Raw genomic sequence first — 26,626 nt, forward strand, 5'->3', positions numbered from 1 at the left:
CCCTAAATGGCAAAACTCCCCACACGGGGCCGTGGTATCGCGACTTGGCGCAAGCACCCGTGAGACTGCTGTTTGTCTGAAGAGGTGGGTGTGCTCGCTTTTGGTTGACGGCATTGCTACTGGGTCCCTCATAGTACAATGTAGTGTCTCTGGCGGTGGTGGTGCGCACCCAACGTCAGACACACCGTTGTAACATGAGGGGCCCTGGGGCGGTCCCGCCGGCCTCAAGAGAGTTCCCCCCTACCCCAGCTCAAAATGTGCTCTACCATGTGCAAAATTATGTCGCACAGCTCCACCAATCTTTAGTCTATTCGCTGACATCATTCAATGTCTGGCACTGACAATACAAATTTGTAGACATCTATGATGCAACTTAAAGTAGTCTGTGTCTGTGTCCTATATTGGCACCATTAAATAGTTACTGCCAAATTACTATGTCAGAAACTCAGTAGATGAGCCCACCCCTGTACCTAAGTATGCCACCTTTTTTTTTTGTTTTGGTTGTTTTGCGAGACATTAACATCTATTTATATTTTGGGAGTACTGGGACAGACACTCCTTGCACTACTCCTCCACTCACCACCAAGCTGCCTGTGTATCCATGTAACCGCTGTAAAACTGCCATGAGCCTATTGTTTGTTATTTTAGGCCTTTGATAGCCTGTCTGCGGCCCCTACTTGCAATACTCCTCCACTGACCACCAAGCTGCCTGCCCGTGTATCCATGTAACCGCTGTAAAACTGCCATGAGCCTATTGTTTGTTATTTTAGGCCTTTGATAGCCTGTCTGCGGTCCCTACTTTAAATACTCCTCCACTGACCACCAAGCTGCCTGCCCGTGTATCCATGTAACCGCTGTGAAACTGCCATGAGCCTATTGTTTGTTATGTTAGGCCTTTGATAGCCTGTCTGCGGTCCCTACTTTAAATACTCCTCCACTGACCAGACCACTGCTGCCCGTGTACCCCTGGAACCAATTATAAAGTGCCTACAGCCAGCCCATTTTCTTATGTTAGGCCTTTGAAGCCTGTCTGCGGTCCCTACTTTAAATACTCCTCCACTGACCACCAAGCTGCCTGCCCGTGTATCCATGTAACCGCTGTAAAACTGCCATGAGCCTATTGTTTGTTATTTTAGGCCTTTGATAGCCTGTCTGCGGTCCCTACTTTAAATACTCCTCCACTGACCACCAAGCTGCCTGCCCGTGTATCCATGTAACCGCTGTGAAACTGCCATGAGCCTATTGTTTGTTATGTTAGGCCTTTGATAGCCTGTCTGCGGTCCCTACTTTAAATACTCCTCCACTGACCAGACCACTGCTGCCCGTGTACCCCTGGAACCAATTATAAAGTGCCTACAGCCAGCCCATTTTCTTATGTTAGGCCTTTGAAGCCTGTCTGCGGTCCCTACTTTAAATACTCCTCCACTGACCACCAAGCTGCCTGCCCGTGTATCCATGTAACCGCTGTAAAACTGCCATGAGCCTATTGTTTGTTATTTTAGGCCTTTGATAGCCTGTCTGCGGTCCCTACTTTAAATACTCCTCCACTGACCACCAAGCTGCCTGCCCATGTATCCATGTAACCGCTGTGAAACTGCCATGAGCCTATTGTTTGTTATGTTAGGCCTTTGATAGCCTGTCTGCGGTCCCTACTTTAAATACTCCTCCACTGACCAGACCACTGCTGCCCGTGTACCCCTGGAACCAATTATAAAGTGCCTACAGCCAGCCCATTTTCTTATGTTAGGCCTTTGAAGCCTGTCTGCGGTCCCTACTTTAAATACTCCTCCACTGACCAGACCACTGCTGCCCGTGTACCCCTGGAACCAATTATAAAGTGCCTACAGCCAGCCCATTTTCTTATGTTAGGCCTTTGAAGCCTGTCTGCGGTCCCTACTTTAAATACTCCTCCACTGACCACCAAGCTGCCTGCCCGTGTATCCATGTAACCGCTGTAAAACTGCCATGAGCCTATTGTTTGTTATTTTAGGCCTTTGATAGCCTGTCTGCGGTCCCTACTTTAAATACTCCTCCACTGACCACCAAGCTGCCTGCCCGTGTATCCATGTAACCGCTGTAAAACTGCCATGAGCCTATTGTTTGTTATTTTAGGCCTTTGATAGCCTGTCTGCGGCCCCTACTTGCAATACTCCTCCACTGACCACAATGCTGCCTGGAGTGCCTGCCTGTGTATCCATGTAACCGATGTAAAACTGCCATGACTGCCTACTGTTTGTTATTTTAGGCCTTTGATAGCCTGTCTGCAGCCCCTACTTGCAATACTCCTCCACTGACCACACCAATGCTGCCCGTGTACCCCTGGAACCTATTTAAAAGTTCATAGAGCCTAGTTATATATTTTATTTACTATTAATAAGGCCATGATGGACTACGCTGTACCACGCTACAAGCTAACCAGTCGACACTTCTTTTGCGAGAAAAGCCATCCCAACCCTCCACCAGCATGTAGAAGACCGCATTGTCCATGCACTCTGGCAATCTGTGAGTACAAAGGTGCACCTGACAACAGACGCATGGACCTGTAGGCATGGCCACGGAAGATTACGTGTCCATTACGGCGCAATGGGTTAATGTGGTGGATGCATGGTCCACAGGGGACAGCCTACTAAGTCTGTCTGCAGTCCCTAATTCAAATTGTCCTCCACTGTCTAAATCGGAACTTCCACCTTCTGGCTTTCAGCCTATAGTATCAGAAATTAAACTGCATTTGGCCTTCAACTTTGGTTAGGGCCTACTAACGGCTTCTGCCCCTCCCTGGTGTTGCCCTCAACTAAATAAAGCTGAGCTTCAACCTTCTGCTCCAAATTACCATTTTGAAAAATGCAATAGGCTTTTCAGGCCTACTAAAGGTGTCTGTCTGTGTGCCCCTCCCTGGTGTTGTCCTCAACTAAATAAAGCTGAGCTTCAACCTTCCGGCTCTCATTATGTGGTTTTAAAAAAAAAAATGGTGGTTAGGGCCTACTAACGGCTTCTGCCCCTCCCTGGTGTTGCCCTCAACTAAATAAAGCTGAGCTTCAACCTTCTGCTCCAAATTACCATTTTGAAAAATGCAATAGGCTTTTCAGGCCTACTAAAGGTGTCTGTCTGTGTGCCCCTCCCTGGTGTTGTCCTCAACTAAATAAAGCTGAGCTTCAACCTTCCGGCTCTCATTATGTGGTTTTAAAAAAAAAAATGGTGGTTAGGGCCTACTAACGGCTTCTGCCCCTCCCTGGTGTTGCCCTCAACTAAATAAAGCTGAGCTTCAACCTTCTGCTCCAAATTACCATTTTGAAAAATGCAATAGGCTTTTCAGGCCTACTAAAGGTGTCTGTCTGTGTGCCCCTCCCTGGTGTTGTCCTCAACTAAATAAAGCTGAGCTTCAACCTTCCGGCTCTCATTATGTGGTTTTAAAAAAAAAAATGGTGGTTAGGGCCTACTAACGGCTTCTGCCCCTCCCTGGTGTTGCCCTCAACTAAATAAAGCTGAGCTTCAACCTTCTGCTCCAAATTACCATTTTGAAAAATGCAATAGGCTTTTCAGGCCTACTAAAGGTGTCTGTCTGTGTGCCCCTCCCTGGTGTTGTCCTCAACTAAATAAAGCTGAGCTTCAACCTTCCGGCTCTCATTATGTGGTTTTAAAAAAAAAAATGGTGGTTAGGGCCTACTAACGGCTTCTGCCCCTCCCTGGTGTTGCCCTCAACTAAATAAAGCTGAGCTTCAACCTTCTGCTCCAAATTACCATTTTGAAAAATGCAATAGGCTTTTCAGGCCTACTAAAGGTGTCTGTCTGTGTGCCCCTCCCTGGTGTTGTCCTCAACTAAATAAAGCTGAGCTTCAACCTTCCGGCTCTCATTATGTGGTTTTAAAAAAAAAAATGGTGGTTAGGGCCTACTAACGGCTTCTGCCCCTCCCTGGTGTTGTCCTCAACTAAATAAAGCTGAGCTTCAACCTTCCGGCTCTCATTATGTGGTTTTAAAAAAAAAAATGGTGGTTAGGGCCTACTAACGGCTTCTGCCCCTCCCTGGTGTTGCCCTCAACTAAATAAAGCTGAGCTTCAACCTTCTGCTCCAAATTACCATTTTGAAAAATGCAATAGGCTTTTCAGGCCTACTAAAGGTGTCTGTCTGTGTGCCCCTCCCTGGTGTTGTCCTCAACTAAATAAAGCTGAGCTTCAACCTTCCGGCTCTCATTATGTGGTTTTAAAAAAAAAAATGGTGGTTAGGGCCTACTAACGGCTTCTGCCCCTCCCTGGTGTTGTCCTCAACTAAATAAAGCTGAGCTTCAACCTTCCGGCTCTCATTATGTGGTTTTAAAAAAAAAAATGGTGGTTAGGGCCTACTAACGGCTTCTGCCCCTCCCCGGTGTTGTCCTCAACTAAATAAAGCTGAGCTTCAACCTTCCGGCTCTCATTAAGTGGTTTTAAAAAAAAAAAATGGTGGTTAGGGCCTACTAACGGCTTCTGCCCCTCCCTGGTGTTGTCCTCAACTAAATAAAGCTGAGCTTCAACCTTCCGGCTCTCATTAAGTGGTTTTAAAAAAAAAATGGTGGTTAGGGCCTACTAACGGCTTCTGCCCCTCCCTGGTGTTGCCCTCAACTAAATAAAGCTGAGCTTCAACCTTCTGCTCCAAATTACCATTTTGAAAAATGCAATAGGCTTTTCCGGCCTACTAAAGGTGTCTGTCTGTGTGCCCCTGCCTGGTGTTGCCCTCAACTAAATAAAGCTGAGCTTCAACCTTCTGCTCCAAATTACCATTTTAAAAAATGCAATAGGCTTTTCCGGCCTACTAAAGGTGTCTGCCCCTCCCTGGTGTTGTCCTCAACTGAACAAAGCTGAGCTTCCACATTCTGGCTTTCGCCCTATACTATCAGATATTAAACTGCATTTGGCCTACTAGTGTGGTTAGGCCCTTGAAACAGTGTCTGCTGCTCTTGGGTTTGCTACTCCACTGAACAAAGCAATGCCGCCTGTTTAGTCCTGTTACCAATTTTGAACTGCATGTAGCCTACTTTATTCTTTGGCCCTATATCTGTTTCCTCCTCATCCTGCCCATTGCCCAGCCACTGCTAAATGAGTCTGCTGGTACATTGACCTAGACCACTACATTCCCCTTGTACTCTACACAGCCAGAATCTGTCCCTGCTGAAAGTAAGGTTCCCCTTCCCGCATGTTATACCACCTTACACAGGGACAAAGAGGAAGGTGCAGATGAAAGTGCAGGTTCCTTCATCAGGTGGGGGGGCATACTCGTTGGCGACGTCACTGGCACAGGGCCCCTCAGAGTACGCAAAAGTGTCGCTGCTGGTGGGAGGCGCCCCCGCCATGCAAACACACCGCCGTACTTTGAGGGGCCCTGTGCCAGTGGCAATGCGAACGAGTGGGCCCCCCCCCTGCTTGCTCAGGATCACAGCACTTGCAACTTTTAAATACTTACCTTTCCCTGCAACACCGCCGTGACGTAGTCCGCATTTCCTGGGCCCACGAAAAACTTGAGCCAGCCCTACTCCCCCCACAACTTTCCCCCAATTCCCTATGCCCAACTATTATTATACAGTTAATTAAGATTGGCAAGCTTCAGAAACAAGAATGGATGTTTTTGGCATTAAAATGGGCACTGTAGGTGTTTTCCTGGCCTCCACTCACTGCCGACTATGCTTCCCCATTGACTTGCATTGGGTTTCGTGTTTCGGTCGATCCCCGACTTTTAGCGATAATCGGCCGACTGCACTCGACTCGACTCTGGACAAAATCGGGTTTCCCAAAACCCTACTCGATCTTAAAAAAATGAAAGTCGCTCAACCCTAGTGAAAGCTATGTACTCACATACAGTGCCTGAAGGCCTTTCACTAATGTGGATATGCGCACATAGACACCCCTCGCCAACCTAGCGCTGCAATCTCGGGACCCCCAAATTAGCCCTAAAAAGGACTTTTGGTTTCTCAGGAGTTGTGGACTGAACAGTTGCAGACCTACACAAACTATTAAAAGCACAATTCTGACCCTATGTCAGCAGCAGCTCTCCCTACACTCGCTAAGTCAGGAGCAGAATGCGGTGAGCAGGGCGGCATCAGGTCTCTTATAGACCTGATGAGGCTGTGCGGCCAGCCAATCACTGTAATACTACAACAAAGATGGCTGCGGCATTACAGTGCATGGTTGACAATCCCTGCACTGTCATTGGCACTCTAAAGAGTGTCAGAATTGAAGGGCAGAGACCCGAGCTCCCGCCGAACAAACCCGGAAATACTCGGTGCTTGCCGAGTACACCGAGCATAGTGATACTTAGGTGAGTAAGGAGTAGTGGCGAGCACGTTCGCTCATTACTAGTAAATAAAGGTCAGCATGACCCGGGGTAACAGTGGGGGCTAACAAGTTACATTTGCTGTAAATGGTATAAAATACTGCCTATTGCTCCATTAAATCAGATAAAGTGACTTGCTCACAACCTGTGTGCAGTTTTCTTTTTCTCCAAGCATGCTTGTCAATGAAAGGCGTAACCTCCTGATTTGGCCTCACTGGTGAGCTGGCATATCTGACATTGGGTCAGAATGCAAACAGCTACAACACCACCATGCCTTGGTGCATCAGTGGCCTCATCATCGACCACGTCGGCTTCCAATTTCTCAATCTGAACCTCCATTAGAGCTGTTATTTGAGACTGACCCAATGGATAATGTGCCTCATGACTATCCTCCACCTCTTCAGAAATCAATTGACCTTCCTAAGCATGCCTTTCTCCAGGCCATGGGTGCCCAAATGTTTGGGCACTACTGCACTCCACCTCCTCATGACCCTCTTTAACTCCTTTCTGACATTGGACGTACTATCCCGTCGAGGTGGGGTGGGCCCGTATGACCACCGACGGGATAGTACATCCAGCGCGATCGGCAGCGCTCACGGGGGGAGCGTGGCCGATTGCGGCCAGGTGTCAGCTGACTATCGCAGCTGACATCCGGTACTCTGTGCCAGGAGTGGTCACGGACCGCCCCCGGCACATTAACCCCCGGCACACCGCGATCAAACATGATCGCGGTGTGCCGGCGGTATAGGGAAGCATCGCGCCGTGAGGGGGCTCCCTGTGTGCTTCCCTGAGACCCCCGGAGCAACACGATGTGATCACTTTGCTGCGAGGGTCTCTTACCTCCTCCTCACTGCAGGTGCCCGGATCCAAGATGGCCGCGGCATCCGGGTCCTGCAGGGAGGGAGGTGGCTTACCAAGTGCCTGCTCAGAGCAGGCGCTTGGTAAGCCTGCAGTGCTGTAAGTCAGATCGGTGATCTGACAGAGTGCTGTGCAAACTGTAAGATCAGCGACCTGTGATGTCCCCCCCGGGACAAAGTAAAAAAGTTAAAAAAAAAATTTCCACATGTGTAAAAAAAAAAAAAAAATCCTAAATAAAGAAAAAAAAATATATTATTCCCATAAATACATTTCTTTATCTAAATAAAAAAAAACAATAAAAGTACACATATTTGGTATTGTCGCGTCCGTAACGACCCCACCTATAAAACTGTATCACTAGTTAACCCCTTCAGTGAACACCGTAGGGAAAAAAAAAACGAGGCAAAAAACAATTTTTTTATTATCTTACCGCCGAACAAAAAGTGGAATAACACGCGATCAAAAAGACGGATATAAATAACCATGGTACCGCTGAAAACGTCATCTTGTCCCGCAAAAAACAAGCCACCATATACAGTGTCATCAAAGAAAAAATAAAAAAGTTATAGTCTTCAGAATAAAGCGATGCCAAAATAATTATTTATTCTATAAAATAGTTTTTATCGTATAAAAGCGCCAAAGCATAAAAAAATGATATAAATGAGGTATCACTGTAATTGTAGTGACCCGAAGAATAAAACTGCTTTATCAATTTTACCAAACGTGGAACGGTTCCCCCAAAAGAAATTCATGAATAGCTGTTTTTTTGTCATTCTGCCTCACAAAAATCGGAATAAAAAGAAATCAAAAACTGTCACGTGTCCAAAAATATTACCAATAAAAACGTCAACTCGTCCCACAAAAAACAAGACCACACATGACTCTGTGGACCAAAATATGGAAAAATTATAGGTCTCAAAATGTGGAGATGCAAAACTTTTTTGCTATAAAAAGCGTCTTTTAGTGTGTGACGGCTGCCAATCATAAAAATCCGCTATAAAAAATGCTATAAAAGTAAATCAAACCCCCCTTCATCACCCCTTTAGTTAGGGAAAAATAATAAAATTAAAAAAAATGTATTTATTTCCATTTTCCCATTAGGGTTCGGGTTAGGGCTAGGGTTAGGGCTAGGGTTAGGGTTAGGGCTAGGGTTAGGGTTGGGGCTAGGGTTGGAGCTAAAGTTAGGGTTAGGGTTGGGGCTAAAGTTAGGGTTAGGGTTTGGATTACATTTACGGTTGGGATTAGGGTTGGGATTAGAGTTAGGGGTATGTCAGGGTTAGGGGTGTGGTTAGGGTTACCTTTGGGATTAGGGTTAGGGGTGTGTTTGGATTAGGGTTTCAGTTAGAATTGGGGAATTTCCACTGTTTAGGCACATCAGGGGCTCTCCAAACGCGACATGGCGTCCGATCTCAATTCCAGCCACTTCTGCATTGAAAAAGTCAAACAGTGCTCCTTCCCTTCCGAGCTTTCCCGTGCGCCCAAACAGGGGTTTACCCCAATATATGGGGCATCAGCGTACTCGGGACAAATTGGACAACAACTTTAAGGGCCCGTTCTCTTGTTACCCTTGGGAAAATATAAATTTGGGGGGCTAAAAATAATTTTTGTTGGAATTTTTTTTTTTATTTTCACGGTTCTGCGTTATAAACTGTAGTGAAACACTTGGGGGTTCAAAGTTCTCACAACACATCTAGATAAGTTCCTTGGGAGGTCTAGTTTCCAATATGGGGTCACTTGTGGGGGGTTTCTACTGTTTGGGTACATCAGGGGCTCTGCAAATGCAACGTGATTCCTGCAGACCAATCCATCTAAGTCTGCATTCCAAATGGCGCTCCTTCCCTTCCGAGCTCTGCCATGCGCCCAAACAGTGGTTCCCTCCCACATATGGGGTATCAGCATTCTCAGGACAAATTGGACAACAACTATTGGGGTCCAATTTCTCCTGTTACCCTTGGGAAAATACAAAACTGGGGGCTAAAAATCATTTTTCTGGAAAAAAATATTTTTTATTTTCACGGCTCTGCGTTATAAACTGTAGTGAAACACTTGGGGGATCAAAGTTCTCACAACACATCTAGATAAGTTCCTTGGGAGGTCTAGTTTCCAATATGGGGTCACTTGTGGTGGGTTTCTACTGTTTGGGTACATCAGGGGCTCTGCAAATGCAACGTGACGCCTGCAAACCAATCCATCTAAGTCTGCATTCAAAATTGCGCTCCTTCCCTCCCGAGCTCTGCCATGCGCCCAAACAGTGGTTCCCCCCCCACATATTGGGAATCAGCGTACTCAGGACAAATTGGACAACAACTTTTGGGGTCCAATTTGTCCTGTTACCCTTGTGAAAATACAAAACTGGGGGCTAAAAATAATTTTTGTGAAAAAATATGATTATTTATTTTTACGGCTCTGCATTATAAACTTCTGTGAAGCACTTGGTGGGTCAAAGTGCTCACCACACATCTAGATAAGTTCCTCAGGGGGTCTACTTTCCAAAATGGTGTCACTTGTGGGGGGTTTCAATGTTTAGGCACATCAGGGGCTCTCCAAACGCAACATGGCATTCCATCTCAATTCCAGTCAATTTTGCATTGAACAGTCAAATGGCGCTCCTTCCCTTCCGAGCTCTGCGGTGCGCCCAAACAGTGGTTTACCCCCACATATGGGGTATCAGCGTACTCAGCACAAATTGTACAACAAATTTTGTGGTCCATTTTCTCCTGTTACCCTTGGTAAAATAAAACAAATTGGAGCCGAAATAAAATTTTGTGTCAAAAATTTTTAAATGTTAATTTTTATTTAAACATTCCAAAAATTCCTGTGAAACACCTGAAGGGTTAATAAATTTCTTGAATGTGGTTTTGAGCACCTTGAGGGGTGCAGTTGTTAGAATGGTGTCACACTTTGGTATTTTCTATCATATAGACCCCTCAAAATGACTTTAAATGAGATATGGTCCCTAAAAAAAAATGGTGTTGTAAAAATGAGAAATTGCTGGTCAACTTTTAACCCTTATAACTCCATAACAAAAATTTTGTGTTTTGTGTGACATATCTCTGTGATTTAAGGGCATAAAAATTCAAAGTTGGAAAATTGCGAAATTTTCAAAATTTTCGCCAAATTTCCGTTTTTTTCACAAATAAATGCAAGTTATATCGAAGAAATGTTACCACTGTCATGAAGTACAATATGTCATGAGAAAACACTGTCAGAATCATTAAGATCCGTTGAAGCGTTCCAGAGTTATAAACTCATAAAGGGACAGTGGTCAGAATTGTAAAAATTGGCCCGGTCACTAACGTGCAAACCACCCTTGGGGGTAAAGGGGTTAATGGTGCACATTGAGAGGCCTGACAAATATACAAGGGAACATAAACAGTTCCTCAGACTGGCTAGTATTGGGGTCATACATCTCCTGGGACACTTGATAGTGGGGGGGAAGGAGGACCAGGTTGAGGATTCAGAGGCCCAACCTCTTGGATACTGAGACTGGACTGTGTGGAAGACTTTGTGGTGCTGCTTGTCAACACACTGGAGCCTTTGTCTGCCATCCAACCCACAATATCCTTGCACTTGTCAGGGTTTGCTAGTGGTGTAGCGCAGTTACCAAATTTTGACAGAAACCTTGAATGAGATACAGTCAACTTCGGCCATGGCTGCACCACCACATCCACGTCCCTTAACATCACCCTTTCGCATCTTGAATGTGTTATGCTTATGAAGCCAAAAAATACTGGCTTTAATTTTCACAAGTGCCCTTACAAAAAAATGTATCTAGCAATGTGTGGCTATTTGTTTGGAGATCGTCTTGCAGACAACTCCAAGTGTGGAGTAAGGAATATTATTGCCCCTGATAAGTTGTCACGTATGATTATCTCTACCCGAATTGGGCCAGTTGCACAACTGCTAGATAAAGATATACGCTACTTTTTACAACAATAGAAAATTAAGATTTTGTTCAAGTCAGCTTGCTGACATACCGCAAGTGCAGAGTAATGCCGATAATTGCCCGTAATAAATTGTCACGTATGATTATCTCTACCCAGATTGCGCCAGTCGCACAACTGCTAGATAAAGATGTGCTATTTTTTACAACAATAGAAAATTAAGACTATTTTTAAATCGACTTGCTGACACTGGTAGGGCTAGCGGAACGCACCAAATAATTAGGAAGATGATATAAGGTACGTTTGCAGCCCGGGGTCCACCGTGCAGAGATGGAACCTGCTGCTGAGTAATGACAGACTATATGGTGGTATAATGTGGATACACACGGGTTAGCTTCACCTGGTATGAAGGAAGCGAACCCTGTTGCGTCACAGGGCCGCATTACCACACAAAGAGCGCAAGCAAGGAGTCACAGAACTCTATCCCAAGACTCAGGGAAAGAGTTCCTCTAGACCTCTTGCGCTCCACACCGCTACTGGGGTGTCAGAGTTAAACAGAAACAATTATTAAATGCACAAGAGTGCGTGCAGTGCCGCTCTGGCGGATGCCACTAACCACCCAGACTTGGGTAAGGAAAGCGCTCTGTTAGCGCATGGCACCGCACTGGCGTTCACTGCAATCAGACGCTGTATTGTGTGTTAGGTGCAGGTAGGACTGTCGGGTGCTAGATAGCAAGCATCCACCATTCGCAAGCAGTTAACAACACTAGGAAGGGGGATGCTTAAAGAGCGACAGTCACACATCTACACACACACGTTTTCAAGTATACACTAGCGCATGGCCGAGCGGCCATGCAAACCTTTTATAGCAGCAGTGCTACGGGACCTCCAGATGGTCCAATAGGAGCCGCAACAGGACCTGAGCATGTGACCCCCGAGCTCTAATGGGAGGTTGTCCCGTGGGCATGCTCAGTATGGGAAAAGCAGAACTTAGTTCCAGAAAGACCTGCTCGCTGCTGATCAGTGCTGGCTTCAAAGGCAGAGCCTGGAAGGGCAGCAGTAACCAGTCGCACAGTATCAGCTTGAGCCAGACACTGGGATCGACGTCTCCACTGAGCAGGCTCCACTGCAGCTGGAGAAGAATGGGAGACCGCAGCGGAGATGGTTCGATATTCCCCCTGTGCAGAGGTGGGAACTCGACACCTAACAGACACAATGCAAATGTGGAGTAATGAAGATTATTGCCCTTGCTAATTTGTCACGTATGATTATCTCTACCTGGACTGCGCCAGTTGCACAACTGCTAAATAAATATTAAGTATTTTAAATGGAAAATAGAGAGTTGCAGCATGTATTTGCAATGATCAGAACACCCATGTGTCCATCTGCCTTTTACCCACTTTCCCTCCCATTAAATCTCTCACTACTAAATCCCCACAAACAAAAACAAGTAAGCAAGACAGCCTTCAGCTCTTAAAAGAGCTTTTTGGAATAAATAATGCTCACTATAACTTCCCATCACTGTCCATACACTCATTTCACTACGCTGTTTCCGGCTGCAATGTGCGCAAGATGTTTAAATTGTCCCTATGATGCTAGAAGGCCAGCCAATCACAGTAATCTCACACCAAAGATGGCGCAGTCATTACAGAGAGTGGCAAGCTAGCCCAGCATGTTAATTGGCTGCAAATAAAGTGCCAAACATGCTGGGCGGGTCCATCAAATAAACCAAGGCAAATACCTAGGAATAGGCCGAATACCGCACTATTCGTGCGAGTAACAAATAGTGCTTAATGTATCCGCTCATCACTATCACTGAGTTGATTGGAAGCATGAAGAATTAATGTCTTTCTTTGCTGTAATATTGTACTGTGTTACTTGTTATAGATTTTTTTCATTTTTTTATTGTTCATTTAATTTTATGCAAAAATATTTTTATAAACTTTTGTTAGTAAGTTTCATTTGCTGACCATTCCCTAGAACAGTGGTCCCCAGCTCCAGTCCTCAAGAGCCACCAACAGGTCATGTTTTCAAGATTTTCCGAGTATTGCACAGGTAATAATTGCATCACCTGCACAGACAATAATTCCATCACCTGTGCAATACTAAGGAAATCCTGAAAACATGACCTGTTGGTGGCTCTTGAGGCCGGTCTAGGACAGTTGGGGACCACTGTCCTAGAATCTACATACTAATACTGCTATTGTGCTGTATTCATTTAACTTGACATTGGTATTGACAGTAATAATATTTAATATTGTTATTGAGCAACTTTATTGTCAGTCAATATGCATAGTAATTGTTTTTTTTACATAACTTAATATTTTATCCTTTCCAACAATCACCCTCTATGTACTATGCAGGAATGGGTCAGGCTCAGGAACTGAATCTGTTCCATTTGCAGATTCTTTGATGCTTACACACAGTTGGCTTTCCATTTGGATCTGACTATTTCATTTTGCATTTTCCCTTCGGACTTCTAATTAATCCCCTCCTGTGTCTGATCAGTCTCCCTGCTGCCACTCCCTCCTGATCACACCTGGTGTATTTCATGTGCATTTAGATTGTTATTAATTCAGAGTCGCAGGTCTGTTTTGACCATGGTCTGTCTCTAAAAGGATACAGCAGAAATATGATGGAAATCAGCCAGAAGTGAATAGAAGGTAGGCCTAACCACGGTTACTAAATATACTAAATTTCTGTCTCTTTCCTCCACACTTACTCTTATCATGCTGACATACACTCTAACAGTTTTGGCTCCATTACTCCTCACTCTCCTTCGCCATCCCCAAACCCCAGTGCCCTCTAACCAAGTAATAATCTCTCCTTGCCTCTTACCTCCCCACCTGACTTCCTCCGATGACCTGCTCCTCAACCTCAGATCTCTCCAAATTAAAAACACAAAATAAGCCGCCCACTCTTCTTCTCCCACCTGCTCTGTCTCTCTCTGCTTCTCCTCACTGCTGGCAACATATGTCCACACCTGGACCACCACATCTCATACGTCCTATTATTATCCCCTTCTATCGCTACCAACCCAATATAAACACTCAAAATATTGCCCACCTCAAACCCGTGCCCTTGGTGCCCACCACCCTGCTCCCTCTCTCTGAATCACTCTGGAATGTCCGCTCAGTCTGCAGTAAACTCCACGTGATTCTCGATCTCTTTACCCCTCATAATCTTTCCTTCCTGGGCCTTAACAAAACATGGCTGACACCCTCTGACACAGCCTCCCCTGCTGCGCTATGTTACGGTGGCCTCTACTTCACCCACACTCCTCACCCTGGCAACAGACATGGTGGAGAAGTCGGCCTTCTCCTTTCTTCTAACTGCACCTTTAACCCAATCCCACCTTTTCCCTCACTTATCCTCCCCTCTTTTGAAGTCCACTCTGTCCGCATCTACTCTCCCGCCATCCTCCAAATGGCCATCATATACCGACCTCCGGGCCCGACCACTGCCTTTATTGACCAATTCTCCACCTAGCTTCTTCACTCTCTCTCTGCTTCTCTCTGCTGACATTCCCACCATCATCATGGGTGACTTCAACATCCCCATTGACACCCACCAGTGAGCAGCCTCCAAACTCCTGTCCCTTACTTCATCTTTTGGACTTACTCAGTGGTCCTCCTCAGCCACCCACACAGATGGACTTCTCCTATTTCTGCTCCCTATCTAACTTCACAACCTCCCTGCTCCCTCTATCTGACCACCATCTACTCACTTTCTGATAACTGTCCTCCACACCTGTCACCCATGTCCAGCAACATGCGCACCCCTGCAGAAACCTCGCACATCTAGACACTCGCACACTCTCTGACTCTTTTCGGTCACTGTCCTCCATAGCTTCACTCAGACACAGACACGGCCATTAGTTTCTAAAGCCACTCTTGCATCAGCCATCAACGCGGTCGCCCCTGTCATGCATAGCAGAGTGCAACAAATCAATAGACAACCCTGGCACAATAACATCACTAAAAAGCTTTGGAAAGTATCCAGAATTGCAAAATGGTGTTGGAAGAAAACGCATTCAAGATGATTTCACTGCACTCAAACAAGCAACACTCGCATTCAAATCAGCTCTCACCTCTGCTAAACAGGCTTACTAAACATCCCTTGTATCTTCCTTATCCCACAACCCCAAACAGTTGTTCAACACCTTTAACTCCCTCCTCCGCAGACCACTGCCCCCTCCAACCTCCCTCATCTCTGCTGAGGACTTTGGTCGATCTTATTTTTGAAGTGCGTGGCAAACAAGGCAAGTCTTTGTTGTCCGACCACCACAATACCTTTGTATGCCAGACCAATGCCCTAACCCCATAACCTCGCACTCCAAAATCACTGAAGGATATCTTGCTCATCTTCTCTCCAAATCACACCTCACCACTTGTGCACTCGACCCCATCCCATCTCCTCCCCAACCTCACCACTACGATAATCCCATCCCTAACCCATCTCTTCAATCTATCACTAACTTCTGGTACCTTCCCCTCTGCTTTAAAACATGCCACAATCACGCCTATCCACAAAAAGCCTTCCCTTGACCCAAGCGCTATGTTCGGCTATTGCCCCATATCTTTGCTCTCATTTGCTTCCAAACTCATTGAGCAGCACGTCCATGCTGAACTTTCCTCTCACCTTGCATCTAACTCGCTGGTTGACAACCTACAATCTGGCTTCGGTCCCGACGATTCCACTGAGACTGCCCTGACCAAACTTATGAGCGACTTACTTACAGCCAAAGCTAACAGACAATTCTCTATACTCTTCCTTCTAGACCTGTCCTCTGCTTTTGACACAGTTGACCACTGTCTCCTAATACAGATCCTCTCTTACTTTGGTGTCAAAAACCTTGCCCTATCTTGGATCTCCTCATACCTCACCAACCACACATTTAGCATTTCCTACTCCCATGCTACCTCTTCATCTCGCCCCCTCTCTGTTGGTGTCCCTCAAGGCTCTGTCCTAGGGCCCATTCTCAATCTATACCCTTGGCCTGGGACAACTCATAAAGTCCGATGGCTTCCAGTACCATCTATATTCTGATGACACTCAGATCTACCTCTCTGGCCCAGATGTCACCTCTCTGCTCTCCAGAATCCAAGAGTGTATCAGCCATATCCTCCTTCTTCTCCTCTCGCTTCCTCAAACTCAATGTGGACAAATCTGAACTAATTATCTTTCCTCCATCTTGCATACCCTCCCTACCTGATCTATCAATCACAATAAATAAATTCACACTTTCCTGTCCCAGTAATCCGCTGCCTCGGTAACCCTTGACTCTGCCCTGTCCTCCTGTTTCCTCCAGCTCAAAAATATTTCCAGAATCCGTCCTTTCCTCAACCTCACTCTACCAAAATGCTTGTGCATGCCTTAATCATCTCCCGCCTCGACTATGGCAACATCATCCTCTGTGGCCTACCTTCTAACACTCTCGCACCTCTCCAGTCCATCCTTAACTCTGCTGCCCGACTAATTAATCTCTATCCTTGCTACACTCCTGCTTCCCTGCTTTGCAAATCCCTTCACTGGCTTCCAATTTCCCAGCATATCCAGTTTAAACTACTAACACTGACCTACAAAGCCATCCATAACCTTATTCCTCCGTACATTTCTGAACTAATCTCTCAATATCTTTCCTCACGTAGTCTCCGGCCCTCCCAAGACCTCCTTCCCTCCTCCACGCTTATTCACTCTTCACCCAATCGCCTTCAAGAATTCTTCCGAATATCCCCTATCATCTGGAATTCAGTGCCACAACACATCTGGTAATCCACCACACTTTAGTTGCCAAAGTCAATGATAAATACTTGGAGGTTTTGGTTGGGGGTTTTCTGAAATTTAGACCAATTAAAGTCACTTCAAAAGTGAATCCCTAGAAAATTAGGTTTTCTAAATAGAAAGTTTGAAACATTACTGCTAAACATTTAAGCCTTCTAAAATCCTAACAAAATAAAAGTAAGATTGAAAAATGATGCAGGCAAAAGTAGATATAAAATAAATGTTTTTTTTTAACTATTTTGTGTGGCGTGACTATGGTTTAAGAGCATAAAACGTCAAAGCTTGAAGATTGCTTATTTTTCGACGTCCTTTACAAATTGCAAATATTTTCATAAATAAACACAAATCTTATCAACCCAAAATTACTAGGGTTGAGCGAAACGGATCGTTCATTTTCATAAGTCGCCGACTTTTGGCAAAGTCGGCGTCTCATGAAACCGAGCCGATCCCTGTGTGGGGTCTGCCATGCGGTACGCGACTTTCGCGCCAAAGTCGCGTTTCAATGACGCTAAAAGCGCCATTTCTCAGCCAATGAAGGTGGACGCAGAGTGTGGGCAGCGTGATGACATAGATCTCAGTCCCCACCATGTTAGAGAAGGGCATTGCAGTGATTGGCTTGCTTTCTGCGGCATCACAGGGGCTATAAAGGGGCGTTTCCGCCGACCGCCATCTTACTGCTGCTGATCTGAGCGTAGGGAGAGGTTGCTGCAGCTTCTCAGGAAGCAGGGATAGTGATAGGCAGGGTACATAAAGCCACAAACCGCTTGTGCTGTAGCGATTTCCACTGTCCAATACCACCTTTTATTTGCAGGACAGTGGAAGCTACATTTTTTTTTTCTCAGCGCTGTAGCTCATTGGGCTGCCCTAGAAGGCGCCCTGATAGCTGCGTTGCTTTGTGTGTACGCCGCTGTGTAAACCAACTGCTTTTTTCAAAGCACAAATCCTGTTTTTCCTTCCTTTCTCCACAGCTATCTTGTGTGTTTGTCCACACTTTTGTGTGCAGCAGTCCTTTTACAGCTGCCTGCCATACTTTTCTGAGATAACTGCAGGGAGATAAATATTGGCAAGTCTGCCTCCGTGCCATTGCTGTGTGTGGCATCTCTCTCTCATTGTGTGGCACTGAAAACACTGTGTAATACTTGTCCTTTTTTTTTTTTTTTTCTAAATTCTCCCTTTTCCCCAAAAAAAATTAGTGGGAGATAAATATTGTCAAGTCTGACTCCGTGCCATTGCTGTGTGTGGCATCTCTCTCTCATTGTGTGCCACTGAAAACACTGTGTAATACTTGGCCATTTTTTTTTGGGGGGGTACATTCTCCCTTTTCAAAAAAAAAAATTATTGGGAGATAAATATTGGCAAGTCTGCCTCCGTGCCATTGCTGTGTGTGGCATCTCTCTCTCATTGTGTGGCACTGAAAACACTGTGTAATACTTGTCCTTTTTTTTTTTTTTTTCTTCTAAATTCTCCCTTTTCCCCAAAAAAAATTAGTGGGAGATAAATATTGGCAAGTCTGACTCCGTGCCATTGCTGTGTGTGGCATCTCTCTCTCATTGTGTGGCACCGAAAACACTGTGTAATACTTCTCCTTTTTTTTTTTTTTTTCTAAATTCTCCCTTTTCCAAAAAAAAAATTAGTGGGAGATAAATATTGTCAAGTCTGACTCCGTGCCATTGCTGTGTGTGGCATCTCTCTCTCATTGTGTGGCACCGAAAACACTGTGTAATACTGGGCCTTTTTTTTGGGGGGGGGGTAAATTGTCCCAGAAAAAAAAAAAAATAGTGGGGGATTAAGATTGGCATTTCTGCTTGAGTGCTGGGCCTGTGTGTGCCATCTGTCTCAAATTATTGGGCCACAGAAAACCTAGTGTGTAACATTGGGCCTGATTTTCCTTTCAGTGTCAGGCACCTATAAAGGTATATATAACTCCTACAGAAGTTTGAGTTCACCTTATAAGTTGTTTTACAGTAACAAATAGTGTTACTTTGGTTACGTTTTGCAAGCAATGAGGAAGTCTAGTGGAAGAGGTCGTGGCCGTGGGCGGTCATTGTCAGCTGGTAATGATGGTAGTGGTGGTGGAGCATCAGGTGGTCGTGGTAAAAGCAGTACAGCACCTAAGTCTCGAGTTGTTGAGCCAGGTTCCTTGTCTGGCTACACAAGGCCTCGAACGCTCTCTTTTCTGGGAGTAGGAAAACCACTTTTGAAGCCGGAGCAGCAGGAACAAGTATTGGCTTTCATTGCTGACTCTGCCTCTAGCTCTTTCGCCTCCTCCTCGGAAAGTGCCAAATGTCAGAGCAGTGCATCGTCAGTGGATGCTCCCGGTCAGGGACAAGTCGCTTCCTTGTCTTTTTCACCCAGAACAAGAGAGAAGGATGCGTCAGGAGACACAACGGGTTACTCCATGGAGCTCTTTACACATACCGTTCCTGGGTTAGACAGTGAAACAGTTAACAGGCCATGTCCATTAGAAGTTGAATCGGACATGGAGTGCACAGATGCACAGCCACAGCCAGATTACTATGCTGTTCCTTTGACTCAGACCAGAACATTGCCCTCGCAGTGTACTGAGGCAGAATCAAACTCAGCGGAGACTATGGTGCCCCGTCACGGACGCTATACCACCGACTGACACGGTGACACAGACGAAATCGCACACGACATAGAAGAGGAGGTCATAGATGACCCAGTTGTGGACCCCGATTGGCAGCCATTGGGGGAACAGGGTGCAGGCGGCAGTAGTTCTGAAGCGGAGGAGGAGGAGCCGCAGCAGGCATCAACATCACAACAGGTTCCATCTACCGGGCCCGTATCTGGCCAAAAACGTGTGGCAAAACCAAAACCAGTTGGAGGACAGCGTGGCCATCCGGTTAAAGAAGCTCAGTCTGCAATGCCTGAAAAGGTATCCGATAGTAGAAAGAGTGCAGTCTGGCATTTTTTTTTTAAACAACATCCAAATGATCAGCGCAAAGTCATCTGTCAAAAATGTTCAACAGCCTTAAGCAGAGGTCAGAATCTTAAAAGTCTAAATACAAGTTGCATGCATAGACATTTATCTACCATGCATTTGCAAGCCTGGACTAACTACCAAACGTCCCTAAAGATTGCAGCACCCTCGGCCAATGAAGCTAGTCAGCAACGCTACATCCCTTCCCTCCCTGTAAGCCGACCATTTCCCACACCACCTGCAGTATCTGTGCAGCTTTCGTCGCCAGGCCAAAGCAGTCAGGGAATCACCAGTTTAGTAGTAGGAAACACTGCATGTAGGGCACCGGCAAGAATACCATCTCCAACCCTCTCTCAGTCACCCATGTCCACCGGCACCACCGCTAGTTCCACGATCTCCAGCTCTCCAGTCCAGCTCACCCTACATGAGACTCTTGTTAGGAAAAGGAAGTACTCATCTTCGCATCCGCGTACACAGGGTTTGAACGCCCACATTGCTAGACTAATCTCAATAGAGATGATGCCCTACCGGTTAGTTGAAAGCAAAGCTTTCAAAGCGCTGATGGACTACGCTGTACCACGCTACGAGCTACCCAGTCGGCACTTCTTTTCTAGAAAAGCTATATCAGCCCTCCAACAGCATGTTAAAGACCGCATCGTCCATGCACTCAGGCAGTCTGTGACTACAAAGGTGCACCTGACAGATGCATGGACCAGTAGGCATGGCCAGGGACGTTACGTGTCCATCACGGCACACTGGGTGAATGTGGTGGATGCAGGGTCCACAGGGGACAGCAATATTGGGACAGTTTTGCCTAGTCCACGGTCAAGGAAAGAGTTGGCTGTAGGCTGTCTTCCTCCTCCTCATGCAGAAGCGAGAGCTCGTCCACACACCCCAGTCGCACATCCACTCCATCCGCAGCTGCCACTGTTGCACACCAGGTGTGCCATTATGGGACAGCTAGTGGCAAGCGTCAGCAGGCTGTATTGGCAATGAAGTGTTTGGGCGACAACAGACACACCGCGGAAGTTCTGTCCGAGTTCTTGCAGAATGAAACTCAGTCATGGCTGGGCACTGAACATCTTGATGCAGGGAAGGTTGTGAGTGATAACGGAAGGAATTTCATGGCTGCCATGGCCCTTTCCCAACTGAAACACATTCCTTGCCTGGCTCACACCTTAAACCTGGTGGTGCAGTGCTTCCTAAAAAGTTATCCGGGGTTACCCGACCTGCTCCTCAAAGTGCGCAGACTTTGCTCGCATATCCGCCGTTCGCCCGTACACTCCAGCCGTATGCAGAACTATCAGCGGTCTTTGAACCTTCCCCAGCATCGCCTAATCATCGACATTTCAACAAGGTGGAACTCCACACTGCACATGCTTCAGAGACTGTGCGAACAGAGGCGTGCTGTTATGTTTTTGTGGGAGGATACACATACACGGGCAGGCAGTTGGATGGCAGACATGGAGTTGTCAGGTGTGCAGTGGTCGAAGCTACAAGACCTGTGTCAAGTCCTTCAGTGTTTTGAGGAATGCACACGGCTGTTTAGTGCAGACAACACCATAATAAGCATGAGCATCCCCCTAATGCGTCTGCTGATGCAAAGTTTGATGCACATAAAGGAGCAGGCGTCTGCAGCCGAGGAAGAGGAAAGCCTTGATAACAGTCAGCCATTGTCTGGTCAGGGCCGTGTAGAGGACGCCGTAGCGGGCGAAGAGGAGGAGGAGGACGAGGAGGATGATGGGGATGAGTACTTTTTTAATGAGGAAGCTTCTCCTGGGCCAACAGAAATTAGTGGCGGTGCAAGGCCGGGTTCTGTTTTTTTAAAGGGAGACAAGTGACGTAGATTTGCCTGTAACTGCCCCTCAAACCAGCACAACCGCAGATTTGCAAACAGGAACTTTGGCCCACATGGCGGATTATGCCTTACGTATCCTCAAAAAGGACCCACGCATTACTAAAATGATGAGCGATGACGATTACTGGTTGGCCTGCATCCTTGACCCTCGCTATAAAGGCAAATTGCAAAATATTATGCCACATGAGAACCTCGAACAAATCTTAGCAACCAAACAAGCTACTCTTGTAGACCATTTGATTCAGGCATTCCCAGCACACAGCGCCGGTGATGATTCTCACACAAGCTGCAGGGGGCTACATGGCAGAGGTGTTAGGGGTGCACAGATCAGAAGTGGCGTTGGACAGAGGGGTTTTCTGACCAGGTTGTGGAGTGATTTCACAATGACCGCAGACAGGACAGGTACTGCAGCATCTATTCAAAGTGACAGGAGACAACATTTGTCCAGTATGGTTACTAACTATTTTTCTTCCCTTATCGATGTTCTCCCTCAACCGTCATTCCCATTTGATTACTGGGCATCAAAATTAGACACCTGGCCTGAATTGGCAGAATATGCGTTGCAGGAGCTTGCTTGCCCAGCAGCTAGTGTGCTATCAGAAAGAGTATTCAGTGCTGCTGGTTCAATATTAACCGAAAAAAGGACTCGTCTGGCTACCCAAAATGTGGATGATCTCACCTTCATTAAAATGAACCACTCCTGGATTTCAAATTATTTTGCCCCACCTTTCCCGGCAGACACCTAGCTTTCCTATAAAAAGGTCTTGCTTGTGGACTGGTCTTACTGAGTGTTCCAATCTGTTAATTTGCAGCAGCTGTTTGTCCAGCATACGACATGTTTACACCTCCCCCAATGGGAAAAATCCCCCCACGGGGCCGTTGTCTCGCCACTTGGCGCAAGCACCCGTTACAGTGCTGATTGTCTGAAGAGGCGGGTGTGCCCGCTTTTGATCGACGGCATTGCCACTGGGTCCCTCACAGTACAATGTAGTGTCTCTGGCGGTGGTGGTGCGCACCCAACGTCAGACACACCATTGTAACATGAGGGGCCCTGGGGCGGTACCGCCGGCCACAAGAGAGTTCCCCCTCCCAGCTCAAACTGTGCTGTACCACGTGCAAAATTATCTCGCACAGCTCCACCAATGTTTAGTCTATGCACTGACATCATTCAATGCCTGGCACTGACAAACAATACCAATTTGTTTGCATCTATGATGCTAGTGAAAGTAGTCTGGGTCAGTGTCCTATATTGACACCAGTAAATACTAATTTACTGCCAAATTACTTTGTCATAAACTCTGCAGATGAGCCCACCCCTGTACCTAAGCATGCCACCCTTTTTTTACTTATAGTTGTTTTGCGAGACATTAACATTTATTTATTTTTTTGGAGTACTAACTGTGTCAGACACTCCTTGCAATACTCCTCCACTGACCACAATGCTGCCTGCCTGTGTATCCATGTAACCGATGTAAAACTGCCATGAGCCTATTGTTGGTTATTTTAGGCCTTTGATAGCCTGTCTGCCGTCCCTACTTGCATTACTCCTCCACTGACCACAATGCTGCCTGCCTGTGTATCCATGTAACCGATTTCAAACTGCCATGACTGCCTACTGTTTGTTATGTTAGGCCTTTGTGAGCCTGTCTGCGGCCCCTACTTGCAATACTCCTCCACTGACCACAATGCTGCCTGGAGTGCCTGCCTGTGTATCCATGTAACCGATGTAAAACTGCCATGACTGCCTACTGTTTGTTATTTTAGGCCTTTGTGAGCCTGTCTGCGGCCCCTACTTGCAATACTCCTCCACTGACCACAATGCTGCCTGGAGTGCCTGCCTGTGTATCCATGTAACCGATGTAAAACTGCCATGACTGCCTACTGTTTGTTATTTTAGGCCTTTGTGAGCCTGTCTGCGGCCCCTACTTGCAATACTCCTCCACTGACCACAATGCTGCCTGCCTGTGTATCCATGTAACCGATATAAAACTGCCATGAGCCTACTGTTGGTTATTTTAGGCCTTTGATAGCCTGTCTGCCGTCCCTACTTGCATTACTCCTCCACTGACCACAATGCTGCCTGCCTGTGTATCCATGTAACCGATGTAAAACTGCCATGACTGCCTACTGTTTGTTATGTTAGGCCTTTGTGAGCCTGTCTGCGGCCCCTACTTGCAATACTCCTCCACTGACCACAATGCTGCCTGGAGTGCCTGCCTGTGTATCCATGTAACCGATGTAAAACTGCCATGACTGCCTACTGTTTGTTATTTTAGGCCTTTGTGAGCCTGTCTGCGGCCCCTACTTGCAATACTCCTCCACTGACCACAATGCTGCCTGGAGTGCCTGCCTGTGTATCCATGTAACTGATGGAAAACTGCCATGACTGCCTACTGTTTGTTATTTTAGGCCTTCGTGAGCCTGTCTGCGGCCCCTACTTGCAATACTCCTCCACTGATCACAATGCTGCCTGGAGTGCCTGCCTGTGTATCCATGTAACCGATGTAAATCTGCCATGACTGCCTACTGTTTGTTATGTTAGGCCTTTGTGAGCCTGTCTGCGGCCCCTACTTGCAATACTCCTCCACTGACCACAATGCTGCTTGCCTGTGTATCCATGTAACCGATATAAAACTGCCATGACTGCCTACTGTTTGTTATGTTAGGCCTTTGTGAGCCTGTCTGCGGCCCCTACTTGCATTACTCCTCCACTGACCACAATGCTGCCTGCCTGTGTATCCATGTAACCGATATAAAACTGCCATGAGCCTACTGTTTGTTATTTTAGGCCTTTGTGAGCCTGTCTGCGGCCCCTACTTGCAATACTCCTCCACTGACCACAATGCTGCCTGCCTGTGTATCCATGTAACCGATATAAAACTGCCATGAGCCTATTGTTGGTTATTTTAGGCCTTTGATAGCCTGTCTGCCGTCCCTACTTGCATTACTCCTCCACTGACCACAATGCTGCCTGCCTGTGTATCCATGTAACTGATCTAAAACTGCCATGAGCCTACTGTTTGTTATTTTAGGCCTTTGTGAGCCTGTCTGCAGCCCCTACTTGCAATACTCCTCCACTGACCACACCAATGCTGCCCGTGTACCCCTGGAACCTATTTAAAAGTTCATAGAGCCTAGTTATATATTTTATTTACTATTAATAAGGCAATGATGGACTACGCTGTACCACGCTACAAGCTAACCAGTCGACACTTCTTTTGCGAGAAAAGCCATCCCAACCCTCCACCAGCATGTAGAAGACCGCATTGTCCATGCACTCTGGCAATCTGTGAGTACAAAGGTGCACCTGACAACAGATGCATGGACCTGTAGGCATGGCCACGGAAGATTACGAGTCCATTACGGCGCAATGGGTTAATGTGTTGGATGCATGGTCCACAGGGGACAGCCTACTAAGTCTGTCTGCAGTCCCTAATTCAAATTGTCCTCCACTGTCTAAATCGGAGCTTCCACCTTCTGGCTTTCGGCCTATAGTATCAGAAATTAAACTGCATTTGGCCTTCAACTTTGGTTACGGCCTACTAACGGTGTCTGCCCCTCCCTGGTGTTTTTCCTCAACTGAATAAAGCTGAGCTTCAACCTTCTGGCTTTCGGCCTATAGTATCAGATATTAAACTGCATTTGGCCTTCAACTTTGGTTACGACCTACTAACAGTGTCTGCCCCTCCCAGGTGTTTTTCCTCAACTGAATAAAGCTGAGCTTCAACCTTCTGGCTTTCGGCCTATAGTATCAGATATTAAACTACATTTGGCCTTCAACTTTGGTTACGGCCTACTAACGGTGTCTGCCCCTCCCTGGTGTTTTTCCTCAACTGAATAAAGCTGAGCTTCAACCTTCTGGCTCTCATTAAGTGCTGTTATTTTAAAAATTGGTGGTTAGGGCATACTAACGGTGTCTGCCCCTCCCTGGTGTTTTTCCTCAACTGAATAAAGCTGAGCTTCAACCTTCTGGCTTTCGGCCTATAGTATCAGATATTAAACTGCATTTGGCCTTCAACTTTGGTTACGACCTACTAACAGTGTCTGCCCCTCCCAGGTGTTTTTCCTCAACTGAATAAAGCTGAGCTTCAACCTTCTGGCTTTCGGCCTATAGTATCAGATATTAAACTGCATTTGGCCTTCAACTTTGGTTACGGCCTACTAACGGTGTCTGCCCCTCCCTGGTGTTTTTCCTCAACTGAATAAAGCTGAGCTTCAACCTTCTTGCTTTCGGCCTATAGTATCAGATATTAAACTACATTTGGCCTTCAACTTTGGTTACGGCCTACTAACGGTGTCTGCCCCTCCCTGGTGTTTTTCCTCAACTGAATAAAGCTGAGCTTCAACCTTCTGGCTCTCATTAAGTGCTGTTATTTTAAAAATTGGTGGTTAGGGCATACTAACGGTGTCTGCCCTTCCCTGGTGTTTTTCCTCAACTGAATAAAGCTGAGCTTCAACCTTCTGGCTTTCGGCCTATAGTATCAGATATTAAACTGCATTTGGCCTTCAACTTTGGTTACGACCTACTAACAGTGTCTGCCCCTCCCAGGTGTTTTTCGTCAACTGAATAAAGCTGAGCTTCAACCTTCTGGCTTTCGGCCTATAGTATCAGATATTAAACTGCATTTGGCCTTCAACTTTGGTTACGGCCTACTAACGGTGTCTGCCCCTCCCTGGTGTTTTTCCTCAACTGAATAAAGCTGAGCTTCAACCTTCTGGCTCTCATTAAGTGCTGTGTTTTTAAAAATTGGTGGTTAGGGCCTACTAACGGTGTCTGCCCCTCCCTGGTGTTTTTCCTCAACTGAATAAAGCTGAGCTCCAACCTTCTGGCTTTTGGCCTATAGTATCAGATATTAAACTGCATTTGGCCTTCAACTTTGGTTACGGCCTACTACTGGTGTCTGCCCCTCCCTGGTGTTTTTCCTCAACTGAATAAAGCTGAGCTTCAACCTTCTGGCTTTCGGCCTATAGTATCAGATATTAAACTGCATTTGGCCTTCAAC

General features: G+C 46.3%; 1 protein-coding gene across 1 annotated transcript in view; it reads right to left on the reverse strand.

The window, feature by feature from the left end:
• The window catches only part of LOC143766682 (excitatory amino acid transporter 5-like), a 2,075,093-nt gene that overhangs the window by 506,747 nt on the left and 1,541,720 nt on the right, over nucleotides 1-26,626 (reverse strand). The window lies entirely within an intron of this gene.

This window comes from Ranitomeya variabilis, chromosome 1, assembly GCF_051348905.1.
Source record: "Ranitomeya variabilis isolate aRanVar5 chromosome 1, aRanVar5.hap1, whole genome shotgun sequence".
Classification (NCBI taxonomy): domain Eukaryota; kingdom Metazoa; phylum Chordata; class Amphibia; order Anura; family Dendrobatidae; genus Ranitomeya; species Ranitomeya variabilis.